The following is a 13,305-nucleotide window of genomic DNA, read 5'->3' on the forward strand; positions in this document are numbered from 1 at the left end:
GGAAGGGTCCTTTTCCGGCTGGAGGCCTGTGACTAGTGGTGTACCGCAGGGCTCTGTATTGGGACCTCTGCTGTTTGTGATTTATATAAATGATCTGGAAGAAGGAGTAACTGGGGTGATCAGTAAGTTTGCGGACGACACAAAACTGGCAGGACTTGCAGATAGTGAGGAACATTGTCAGAGGCTACAGAAGGATATAGATAGGCTGGAAATTTGGGCAAGGAAATGGCAGATGGAGTTCAATCCTGATAAATGCGAAGTGATGCATTTTGGTGGGAATAATGTAGGGAGGAGCTACACGATAAATGGAAGAACCATTAAGGGTGTAGAGACGCAGAGGGACCTGGGTGTGCAAGTCCACAGATCTTTGAAGGTGACGTCACAGGTGGAGAAGGTGGTGAAGACGGCATATGGCATGCTTGCCTTTATAGGACGGGGCATAGAGTATAAAAGTTGGGTTCTGATGTTGCAGATGTATAGAACGTTGGTTCGGCCGCATTTGGAATACTGCGTCCAGTTCTGGTCGCCACACTACCAGAAGGACGTGGAGGCTTTGGAGAGAGTACAGAGGAGGTTTACCAGGATGTTGCCTGGTATGGAGGGGCTTGGTTATGAGGAGAGATTGGGGAAACTGGGGTTGTTCTCCTTGGAAAGACGGAGGATGAGGGGAGACCTAATAGAGGTGCATAAAATTATGAAAGGCATAGATAGGGTGAACGGTGGGAAGCTTTTCCCCGGGTCGGTGGTGACGTTCACGAGGGGTCAAAGGTTCTAGGTGAAGGGGGGGAGGTTTAACACAGATATCAGAAGGACATATTTTACACAGAGGGTCGTGGGGACCTGGAATGTGTTGCCGGGCAAGCTGGTGGAGGCGGACACACTGGGAACGTTTAAGACTTATCTAGACAGCTATATGAACGGAGTGGGAATGGAGGGATACAAAAGAGTGGTCTAGTTTGGACCAGGGAGCGGCGCGGGCTAATTGTTCTTTGTTTCTCGTTTCAAGGCTTCATTCTATGATCATCTTGCTGGTGCCAGTACAGAGCGAGACTGCGGATAGTTGGGAACCTGTCTCGGGGGCAGGGAATTCAGATGGTGTTCGTAAATCAGAAGGGGAAACGAATAGGGTTGGGAAGCATTTTCTGATCTGGGCCAGTGTGATCTCCTGGACTCGTTTCGATCGCCTCAGGGGGTCGGAGAGGAATTGTCCAGATTTTTTTTCCCCATATTGGCCCTGGGGTTTTCACTCTGGGTTTTCGCCTCTCCCTGGAGATCACATGGTCTGGAATGGGGGGTGGGGGTGAGTTAATAGGTTGTGATGAACAAAGCATCGTAGCTGTGAGGGACAGCTCGGTGGATAGGATATTAGGTTGTAGACAGGCTGGAAAATTGGGCGGGGATCCTGGATTCAGGATTCAATCCTGGACTGGGGAGCGGCGCGGGCTCGGAGGGCCGAAGGGCCTGTTCCTGTGCTGTATTGTTCTTTGTTCTTTGTCTTTGAAAAGAAAACACAAATATGCTCACCACTCACTGTCTTTGAATCCAAAAATCCTCAAGCAATCAAGGAAGATAAATTTTAATCCCGGATGTGCCCACTATTCTTATAATCTATGTCAGAAACTCCAATGCATTTTATGATTTGAGCCTAGACCATCTGTTTTGCACTTTGAAATTTGCTAGAGAAAGCATGAGATGTTTCACTTCAGGCATGATTCAAGTGACCCTCTAAGGAGCTTTTAGAAAACACATTTTATTTGAGAATAGTCAACACATAGAAAGCAAATTAGCACGAACTTGTATCAATTACAAATAACGAAACACCAACCACGATTTGTGTAAACCTTAACAACGAAATGGACTCTTCCATTTAAACAAGCCCCATAAACAGAGACTCTCTTTGGGTTAGCACAGGAAGATCTTATTCTCACGTTTTGTTAATGGATTCTGCAGGTAATTTAAAGCACACCCAGGCATGCTTGAATTTAGAACAACTTCCCAAAATACCAGGGAGATGGATCCAGAACACTGCATCCAGCCCGAAATCCACACACCTTCTAACTAATCAGCAACCAAACTGACACTAAGCATAATGGGTGAAAGAAAAGAACTATCCCACCTCGTCTGTCAATCAATCTTCCCATCACACTTCAAACGGTCATAAACTCCGAGAAAGACATGTTTCTAAAAAATAAAAGAATGATGGATATAGGGAACAGATGGTGAGGTGCATTTCCGACCAGGGAGAGATCAGCCATGATGTGATTGAATAGCAGAGCAGGTTCGAAAGTCTGAATTTTCTTACTTTTGCTCCTAATTTCTCTGAAGTGGTACAAACTATTTGGCTTCAGAAAGACTGAAATATCCTGTGCCCTTTCGGATAAAAGCACATAAGAGCATAAGAACTAGGGGCAGGAGTAGGCCATCAGGCCCCTCGAGCCTGCTCCGCCATTCAATAAGATCGTAGCTGATCTTTTTGTGGACTCAACTCCACTTACCCGCCCGCTCACCATAACCATTAATTCCTTAACTGTTCAAAAATGTATCTATCCTTGCCTTATAAACATTAAATGAGGTAGCCTCAACTGCCTCACTGGGCAGGGAATTCCACAGATTCACAACCCTTTGTGTGAAGAAGGTCCTCCTCAACTCAGTCCTAGATCGGCTTCCCCTTATTTTGAGGCTATGCCACCTAGTTCTAGTTTAAGCCGCCAGTGGAAACAACTTATCTGCTTCTGTCTTATCTATTCCCTTCATAATCTTACATGTTTCTCTCAGATCTCCCCTCATTCTTCTGAATTCCAAAGAATTTCAGTCAACGCAGTCTCTCCTCATCAGCCAACCCTCTCAACTCCGGAATCAACCTGGTGAATCTCCTCTGCACCCCCTCCAGTGCCAGTGTATCCTTTCTCAAGTAAGGAGACCAAAACTGTACAGTACTCCAGGTGTGGCCTCACCAGCACCTTGTACAGTTGCAACATAATCTCACTATTTTTAAACACCATCCCTCGAGCAATGAAGGACAAAATTGCATTTGCCTTCTAAATTACCTGCTGCACCTGCAAACCAATTCCTTGAGATTCCTGCACAAGGACACCCAGGTCTCTCTGCACAGCAGCATGCTGCAATTTTTTACCATTTAAATAATAGTCAATTTTGCTGTTATTCCTACCAGTCAACCAGTCGTGCCATTCAACTTTGAGTGAATCAAATCTTGAGAAAAAAACAAGATTGTCACACCTTCTCAATGCAGTCGGTCAACCGACGAATAGAATGAGCCTGATTTTGTAACAGCAGTAATTTCCCTGGAGTCCACACATAATTATTTGTACCATCTGCATTTGGTCCTATCACTATGGGTGAACTCCCCTCGCTGAAAGTCAATTTAATTATCTCATTTTGAGCATACTTTCAATCTTCTTTTGAAACTGCACTAATTTTAGAGTGTTAAGTCTAGAAGGATGCTGTTTAATTGGAACAGCATTTCCCTCATCTCCATCAGGTATAACAATTCAAGCAAGTGCGACTTATTTCCATATACCTGTCCATGTGATATCAATAAATCTTCCAGGTCATTTCAATTTTCAACTAGAAGGTAACTCAATCATTTATCCCAATTTCTGATGACATCCTCGTCATCTGGTTCAATTTGCGAAATGGCAAATTCAGTGCCATGTTTACCCGGTTCTTCACTCTGAGCTACAACCACAAAAACATCCTACTTCTGGTTTCCTCACCTCGCCAAATACATTTTAAGCATTTACACGTGACACGGTCTGTGACCTTTCCTTCTATTTGGCGTTCTTATCAAATAATTCACCTCACTCAGTTTACTTTCAATTTCATGAAGCCAATAAACCTTGCTTTCAAAAGATTCACCTGACACTGGTGGCAATAGGAAGACGTTATCCCCACTAGCGTAACTACGGATTTTGGATTCTTATCCTATTTCTCTTTCATCTCATGTTGTGCCAGTTTTAAATGTTATCTGTCCAATTCATCTGCAGTTTTCAATATTTCCCTCAAATTTGACACATCAAATCAGATCAGCCATGATCTTATTGAATGGTGGGGCAGGCTCGAGGGGCTAGATGGTCTACTCCTGCTCCTATTTCTTATGTTGTTATGTTCTTCTGTTCTTATCATCCAATAATGAATTCTCAGAAAACTGACTCACATTGACTAATTTAAGTGGCCCTCTTACCTCATGATCAAAAGTCAATTAAAATGTTCTGAATTAGTTTGACTCATTAGGAGCATCCCTAATTGCAAAGAAAACAAAAAGAATTCCTTTATCCGAATCCTTTGGATAATCTTGACAAAAAGCCCTCAAAATTGGCTTTAAAGTTTCATGCCACCGATCTAACGCTCCCTGTGATTCTGGATGGCCCACAGTCGATTTACACTGTTTCACTCCCAAGCTATCCGTAACTTCCTTGAATAACTCTGGTGTAAAAAAATTACCTTTGACTTGATTATATTTATATGGGTAATCCATAACTCAGATATAAAAGTGAGCAATTCCTCTGCAATCCTTTTAGCGGTAATATTGCTTCATGAAATGGCCATTGGAATACAATGAGACATGTCCATTCAAATCAATAGACAGTGATTCCCGCTCCTCGTTTTTGTGAGGGGTCCTACATAAGTAGTAAAGGCCATGCAAAAGGGTCCTCAATTGCTGGAATGGTTATTAACGGTTTTAGCGGCACTGGAGGTTTCCCTCTTGTTGGTGGGGTGACCAGTACTGTCAGGAAATCTCAACGGAAGATTCATGAAGCCAGTGCTTCTGAAGCAAAGCCATATCTTTATTTAACCGACAGCTACTTGGAGATGACCTGAGAATCGAGTGAGCTCTCAAACGAACCAACCTCATCATTTTGATTAGGTCTGAAGTTTACAATTCAAAACGGATAAATTATAGTTTTTTTATCAATCATTCCCATCTTAACTTAGTTTAAAATCAACCATCTTTAATAAGCACAGATCAATAATAGTCCTTGTCACTCACCTCAGCAAATTGCATTTTACCATTCCGCATAATGTTATCTCATTTGTCCATTAAATCCAGATACTAATTCCCATCGTGGGTGAAGTCACTTCCCCTTTGCCAGGTTACCCTAAACGCTCACTATAAGTGTCAAAGTGAACGTTCCCACCGGATAATTGCCAAACTGGATAGACACGTGATCCCGTATTAGGGCACATGTTCCTTCCAGAGCCCATTCATGAAGTTGCAACATTTGTTCCCGCACTAGAAACTTTATGACATGATTCTTGCTTACTATCGGCTTCCCAAAGTTTTGGCTCTGAGTTGTTCTTGTTCCCCTTGGTCTATGCGCTCACTTTCTTTTTTTCGTCTCTGAATTCAAACAGATTCACTTCATTTTCTTGCTAAAATTTGAACTCTTTCAATTATGCTGCTTGCTGTTCCTCACTTTCTTTTATTTCGAATTCAAGCTGCTTCAATTATTCTTCATGTTCCAGCTCTTTCGTTTGTCGTTGAACTCCAGCCATTTCGAATGATTCTGAATGCATTTTTGGCAATTTTAGATGCTGTATTATCGCCACAATTATCTCCCCTTTCCTTACACTGTTAGCTAATATCAACTGCAACTTTTTTGCCATTTCCAAAAGTTTTGTTTTAGTCACCTTTTGCAAAAGAATCTGCATGACTTCTTCCACTCCCAGGAATTTCTTAGCCTCTGAAAGTGCAATTTTTTCACAAGTCATCCCTATTTAAACCTGAATACAGCATCTGAAATTAAAACACACATATGCTCACCACTCACTGCCTTGAAGTCCCCTAACCAAAAATAAATATAGGATTATAGATTTCAATCTTTCAAAGAGCAGCCAAATGTTCTGATCTAGGTCAGAAACTCCAGACTGCAACAAAAAACATAGAAAACATAGAAAACTGCAGCACAAAAGAAGATTAATGATAGCACCAAGAAAAATAGGGTGGTAAAAGACGGAGACTTTAACTTTCCCAACATTGACTTGGCCAGCCATAGTATTAGGGGCTTGGATGGAGAACGAATATGTGAGTGTATTCAGGATCAATTTTTCATTCAGGATGTGGAAGGCCCGACTGGAGAGGGGTCAAACTTGTCCTTTTCTTGAGAAATAAGGGAGGGCAGGTGAGAGAATTGTTAATGAGCAATCACTTTTGGACCAGTGACCACAATTCCAATATATTTAAGATAGTTATGGAGAATGATCGGGCGGACCCAAAAGTGGAAATTCTAAATTGGGGCAAGGCCAATTTTGATGATATTAGAAAGGAAATTTCAGAAGTTGCTTGGGGGAGCCTGTTGGCAGCCAAAGGGACATCTGGTAAAAGGAAGGCTTTCAAAAGTGTGTTAACATGGGTTCATGGTAAGCACACTACTTTTAGAGTGAAGGGCAAGGCTGGTAGAAGTAGGGAATCCTGGATAACTCGTGATATTGCGGCCATGGTCAAGAAGAAGAAGGAGGCATTTGACTTGGATAAATTGGGATCCCTTGAAAGTATCGGCGGTGTTGGAGTAATGGTAGCAGAGAAATCAGGAGGGCAAAAAGGGGAGACGAGATTGCTTAAGCGTATCAAGAAAATGGGAACCCAAAGTGCTTCTACTAATACATAAAGGGCAAAAGAGTAACAAGCGGGAGAGTAGGGACTCATAAGTATCCACAAGAGATGGGTGAGATCCTAAATCAACATTTCCAATTCATGAAACATACTTATTCGTCACAAGTAAGGCTTACATAACACTGCCAATGAAGTTACTGTGAAATTTTCCTAGGCGCCACAGTCCGGCCCCCTTTCGGGTCAATGCACGTAGGCAGAGCGTCTTTTAGAATGTGGGAGGAAACCGGAGCACTTGGAGGAAACCCACGCAGACAAGGGGAGAACGGGCAAACTCCACACAGACAGTGACCTAAGCAGGGAATCAAAGCTGGATCCCTGGTACTGTGAAGCAGCGGTGATAATCACTGTGCTACCGTGCCGCCAGTATTTGCTGCTGAGATGGCAATGGATTCAGTAATCTTGAGGAAATAAATAGTGATGTCTTGAGAAGAGTGCATATTACAGAGAAGGAGGTGCTGGAATCTTAAAGCACATCAAGGTGGATAAATCCCCGGCACCTGATGAAGTGTATACCAGGAGGCAAGGGAGGAAATAACGGATTCCCGAGCAAATATGTTTGAAGCATCATCAGTCACAGGTGAGGTACCTGAAGATTGGAGCACAACAAATGTTCTGACATTGGTTAAGAAGGTCTGCAAGGTAAAGCCTGGAAACTACAGGCTGGTGAGCCTAACGTCCGTCGTGGGCAAGTTGTTAGCAGGTATTCTGAGAGATAGGATTACTGGCATATCGAGAGGCAAGGCCTGATTAGGGACAGTGGGCATGGCTTTGTGAGCGGAAAAATCATGTCTCACAAATTTGATTGTTTTTTTTCGAAATGGTAGCCAAAAACATTGATGAAGGCAGTGCAGTTAATGTTGTCCGCATGAACTTTATCAAATGCCTTTTACAAGTTACTGCACGTAAGTTGTTGCATTAGGGTAAATCTCACGGGATCGAGGCGAGGTAGCCAATTGGATATAAAATTGTCTTGATGACAGAACACAACAGGTAGTTGTATGGTTTCGTTTTACCAACTGGAGACAGGTGACCAGCATTGTGCCTGAGGGATCTGTGTCGGGTCTACTGTAATTTGTCATTTACATTTATGATTTGGAAGATAACTTAAAAGGTATGATTAGTAAGTTTGAAGATGACACGATCTTGATGAATTCGGCTGATGAATGGCAGCTGGAGTTAGATTTTGATTAATGCAAGGCGATGCATTTTGGAAGATCGAACCATGGCAGGATGGTAGTTTCTTGGGCAGAATTATAAAACAAAGAGATCTAGGGGTAGAAGTTCATAGTTCATTCAAATTGGAGTCACAGTTGAACAGGGTGATGAAGAAGGCATTCAGCATGCTTGGTTTCGTTGTACCGAAAATTGGAAACTAGCGTTGGGACGTCTTGTTGAAATTGTACAAGACATTGGTAAGGCTGCACTTCTAATTCCGTGTACACTTCCATTTACTCTATTATAGAAAGGATATTATGAAACAAGAAAAAGTGCAGAAAATAGTTACCAGGATGTTACATGGACTTGATTTGGCGCAATTCTTTGAGAACGTTACCTGCGCAGTGGACAATGGGGAGCCTGTGGATGTGGTGTATCTGGATTTCCAGAAGGCATTTGACATGGTGCCGCACCAAAGACTGCTGCATGAGATAAAGGTGCATGGTATTACGGGTAATGTAATGGCATGAATAGATGATTGGTTAACTAACAGAAAGCAAAGAGTGGGGGTAAGGTTTGGAGTTTTTTTCTGGTAGCCGATCAGTGCCTAGTGGTGTGCCTCAGGGATCAGTGTTGGGACCGCAATGGTTTACGATTTACATAGATGATTCTGAGTTGGGGACCAAGTGAAGTGATGACACTAAGATGTGTGGCAGAGCAAAGTGTGCAGAGGACGGTGAAAGTGAGGTCATCCATTCTGGTAGGAATAACAGCAAAATGGGCTATTATTTAAATGGTAAATAATTGCAGTATGCTGCTGTGCAGAGAGACCTGAGTGTCCTTGTGCAAGAATCACAAGGAGTTGGTTTGCAGATGCAGCAGGTAATTGAGAAGGCAAATGGAATTCTGTCCTTCATTGCCACAGGAATGGAGTTTAAAAACGGCGAGGGTATGTTTCAACTGTAAAAAGTGCCGGTGAAGCCACACCTGGAGTACTGTGTACAGTTTTGGTCTTTTTACTTGAGAAAGTATATACCGGCACTGGAGGGGTACAGAGGAGATTCACGAGGTTGATTCCGGAGTTGAGAGTTGAGGCTGAGTGGACCTGGGCTATATTCATTGGAATTCAGAAGAATGAGGGGAGATCTTAGAGAAATATGTAGGATTATGAAGGGAATAGATAAGAAAGAAGCAGTGAAGTTGTTTCCTCTGGCGGATTAAACTAGAATTAGGGGGCATGTCCTTAAATAAGGGGGAGCAGATTTAGAACTGAGTTGAGGACGAACTTCTTTACACAATTTGTTGTGAATCTGTGGAATTCCCTGGCCAGTGAAGCAGTTGAGGCTACTTCACTGAGTGTTTTAAGACAAGGATAGATACATTTTTGAAGAGAAAAGGAATTAGGGTTATGTTGAGCGGGCGGGTAAGTGGAGCTGAGTTCACAAAAAGGTCAGCCATGATCTTACTGAATGGCCGAGCAGGCTCGAGGGATGAGATGGCCTACTCCTGCTCTTAGTTCTTATGTTCTTCTCTTATGAATTCTGCAGTTTCTGACTGTAAGGGCATTACATTTCTAGAGCTCGACACAACGTTGTGGGCCGAAGGGCCTATTCTGTGCTGTACTGTTCTATCTATGTTCTATACATTTGTTTTTGTCAATCTTTATTGTCATTATATATCGACAGAAATTTTTACGGTCAGTTTTTTTTAATGTTCCCTGCAGGCTTGCTTTCATTCGACATGTTTCCCTTCTTAATGAATCCCTTGATCCTCCTTTGCTGAATTTTAAACAGCTTGCAAACCTCAGGCCTATTGCTTTTTCTTGCTAATTTGTATGCGTCTTCCTTCAATCTGCTGTTTCCCGGACCGTCATGGAGAATTCATGCCTCATACCATCATAGCTTTCGTTACTGAGATTCAGGACCATGCTGTCAGATTCAAATACATCATTATACACCTTGACAAGGAATTCTACCATATTATGTTCACTCGTCCCCTTGGATTTTCTCACAACTAGATTGTCAACTAAACATTTCACATTGCACAACATCCAGCCATGATTCTATTAAATGGGGGAGCAGGCTCGAGGCGCTGAAAGACCTATCACTGTCACTCGTTCCTGTGATTCCTATGATTAGGCTTTTAGTTGCAAATTGTGTGTTATTTATTGAATTCAAATCCCGTCAGTCGTTGTGGTAGGATTCAGGCCTGTGTCTCCTGTGAAAAATACATTTTCTCTGGATTACACATTCGCGGGATGCAAGATAGAATTGAAAGACAGAAGCGTGTAATCGAAATGTGGTGCAGTGGGATTGTCAATGGACTAGTTATCCAGAGACTAAGGGCAATACTGTGGGACCGGGTTCGAATCGCACCATATCAGATTTGTCTGACAGTTGCATTCCCTCCAGCGCGGCGTAACAGGGCAAGTAGGAATGGGCAACACATAGTTGCCTAGCCAGTGTTACCCGTGAACGAATGAAAGAAAGGTTGGCCACAATTCCACAGTGATTGGGAACCACAGGTTGAGCTTAACAAACCCACAGCATCCTCCCTCTTTACAGAGCTCCCCCTCTCTGCAGCCTGCGCTCCATTTTCTGGTCATGCCACACAGCCAGACACACTGTAAATGTAGTCCATTTACCTTGCCCAGAGTTCAGCCAGCAAATCCTCTTTCCTCCCTGAGTGTATGCAGCAGCTCACAACACAACCTCCAAAAACCTATCCACAACATCTCCATTAACTTTCCAACCACAAGAGTCAGTCAATAGCGCCTCAGCTGCAAGTTCGATTCATGGAATATTTAAATTTCAGTAAAGTTTATTTATTCGTCACAAGTAAGGCTGACATCAACACTGCAATGAAGTTACTGTGAATTTCCCCGAGACCCCACAGTCCGGCGCTTGTTCGGGTCAATGCACCTAACCAGCAAGTCTTTCAGATTGTGGGAGGAAACCGGAGCACCCGGAGGAAACCCACGCAGGCACGGGGAGAACGTGCAAACTCCACACAGACTGTGGCCGAGAATCGAACCCGGGTCCCTGGCGCTGTGAAGCAGCAGTGCTAACCAGTGTGCTACCGTGCCAGGTTCATCGTGTTGCGGAACACACGTTAAGCTGAGAGTGGCTGACACATACGTTCAGTGGACAGACCACGTCCAGGTTTCGCACACATATGTCAGAGCTGCTGAAACCCCCTGTTCAACATGGAACTCCACACGGGAGACAACAGGAACAAAACGCATAGGATTTCCTTTTTCCAGAACTCTTTCACATTGTCACCAATGATTCTGCAGAGCAGAAATTACAAACCCGAGACACAGAGGGACATACATTTACTTTAATCAGGGAATTTCAAAAATACTTTAATGGAACTACTCCAGAGAACTGGAAAAAGGGGTTGCAACACACTCGAGTAGACATTCATACATAAGAATGGGAATAAGGAATTCGGGTACTATTAGATTGATTGAACTGGCTTGTTGACGTCACATTTGGAGCTTGCCTTCCACTCCCAACCCAAGCTGCATACAGCCCTTACACGATACCTTCCCAGCATGGGGAGATATACTGGACACACTGGAGCAGACTAGCAGCGTGGCTGTTCTGTATGTGGATCTAGATGTCCACATCATGGGGGCAAGAGCGGCTGTAGCAGAGAACATTGCTGTCAGGGAGATATATGTTGTGGGACGAGGGAAGGGGAGATTGAGTGGAGTGTGTATTTTCAGGTACTGTATGGATGTGAACAAACAGAGACATTTTGTGAAATTGATAGAGAATGGGGGAATCAGATGAACAAATCATGGAGAGATTTGATCAGGTGAGTGAGTAACCTGAGGCTTTTCCAGAGCAGCTAGTGACAGAAGTCAGTGAGCACACGAATGATGGGTAAATGGGGTTTGGTGAGAGTTGGTACATGGACAACAGATGTGCTTTGTTTCAGCAGCTTTGTAACTGGGAGGCTGGTCATCAGGGAATTGGTATAGTTGTGTCCGGTATTCGGAATGACAGCTGGGGGAGCCAGAGTATAATATTTCGGAGGCAACAGTAATAGGATTAATGATGGAGAGGATATGGAGTCAGATTTCAGCTCAGAGTAAAAGAGTTAACAGAGGTTGCAATCATTGTGAACTAACGTTAGGAAGAATTTAAACAACACCAGGTTAAAGTCCAACAGGTTTATTTGTTCGCAAATACCATTACCTTTCGGACCGCAGATGGAGTGGAAATCTGCTCTTAAAAACAGGGCACAGAGACACAAAATCAAGTTACGGAATCCTGATTAGAATGCGGATATCGACAGCCAACCAGGTCTTAAAGATAAAGACAATGTGAGTGGAGGGAGCATTAATGGAATAAAGTTAAATAGGGTTTACAGAAGTAAGTACTGGACTTGACACTTACCAGGGACACCAATCAGAGCCAGGATGGGATAATAAAATCCTTGAACAAAGTAGAGTACAAGTAGAATCCGCGATTGTAATGATCGCCTATAGAACCCATCACTTGTCATGAAATAAAGTCCCTCAGCGAAAGTGCCACTTATATCAAAATCAAAAGGCGGTGGGGGTGGTGGGGGTGGGATGTTCCGAAGCATTGTTCCCAGATTCTGATCCATTGCTGAAACGTTCCAGTCCATTGTTCTCAAATTCTGCTCTCCCCTCCCACTGTCCCTGCAACTGATAACCTCTACTAGTGCCGGGGTTGTCACTCCTGCTGAGTCTATCGAATAACACACTGAACGAATCCATTATTAATAGAAGAAGGAAAACCTCCACTGACACTGCCCAGATCCATGGAGACTGATATTAATCACAGTCATTAGACAAACAGCTTCAGTTAACCCCATTCAATCCAGCACTTTTTATGTCACATAATGCAACAGTAACCTGGTCTGCATGGGATGGCAAGGGTCAGGGAGGGATGGAAAGACGGAAATAACAGAGGGTCCGACCATAAACTTTCAATCTTCATTGGATATTAGAGTGGGCCCTGAGTTATCATGACGGTGGGTTTTAGATGAGGCAATCATTTGTCAGATTGATAGAGACTGCTGAAATCTACTCTGTTTTTAACACGTTCAGTCCAGCACCGAACTTTATTTTAAATAAGCAGAAATAAAACCAAAATGAATATTGCATGAGAGGAATGAAAAAAAGGACTTGGTGTGAACTTGGACACAAGCAAATGTCAACACTCAGTAGATGTAACCAGCCGTTTTTTTTTCTGAATCCATTCAGTGATGATTGGTTCTACAACATTCCATATTGCTTTCAGGGGAAACCCACTTATCTGTCTCTCAAAGGCGCTTACTGGATGTTTTTGGAAACAAGGAATATCCATAGCTACCTATTGGATGGAAAGGATCGTTTTCCTTGGATATGTAGTCCCATATATGTATCATTCTTATCGGCTTTCGTTTGGGAGAGATCGACGTGTCCTTGTGAGAATTCACAAGTTTGTTGGTATAATGATGCCCCCGTTTGCATCTGAAAGAATGTTAACTGACATTGAAGC

The sequence above is a fragment of the Mustelus asterias genome (genome assembly GCF_964213995.1).
Source record: "Mustelus asterias chromosome 26 unlocalized genomic scaffold, sMusAst1.hap1.1 SUPER_26_unloc_4, whole genome shotgun sequence".
Taxonomy (NCBI): Eukaryota; Metazoa; Chordata; class Chondrichthyes; order Carcharhiniformes; family Triakidae; genus Mustelus; species Mustelus asterias.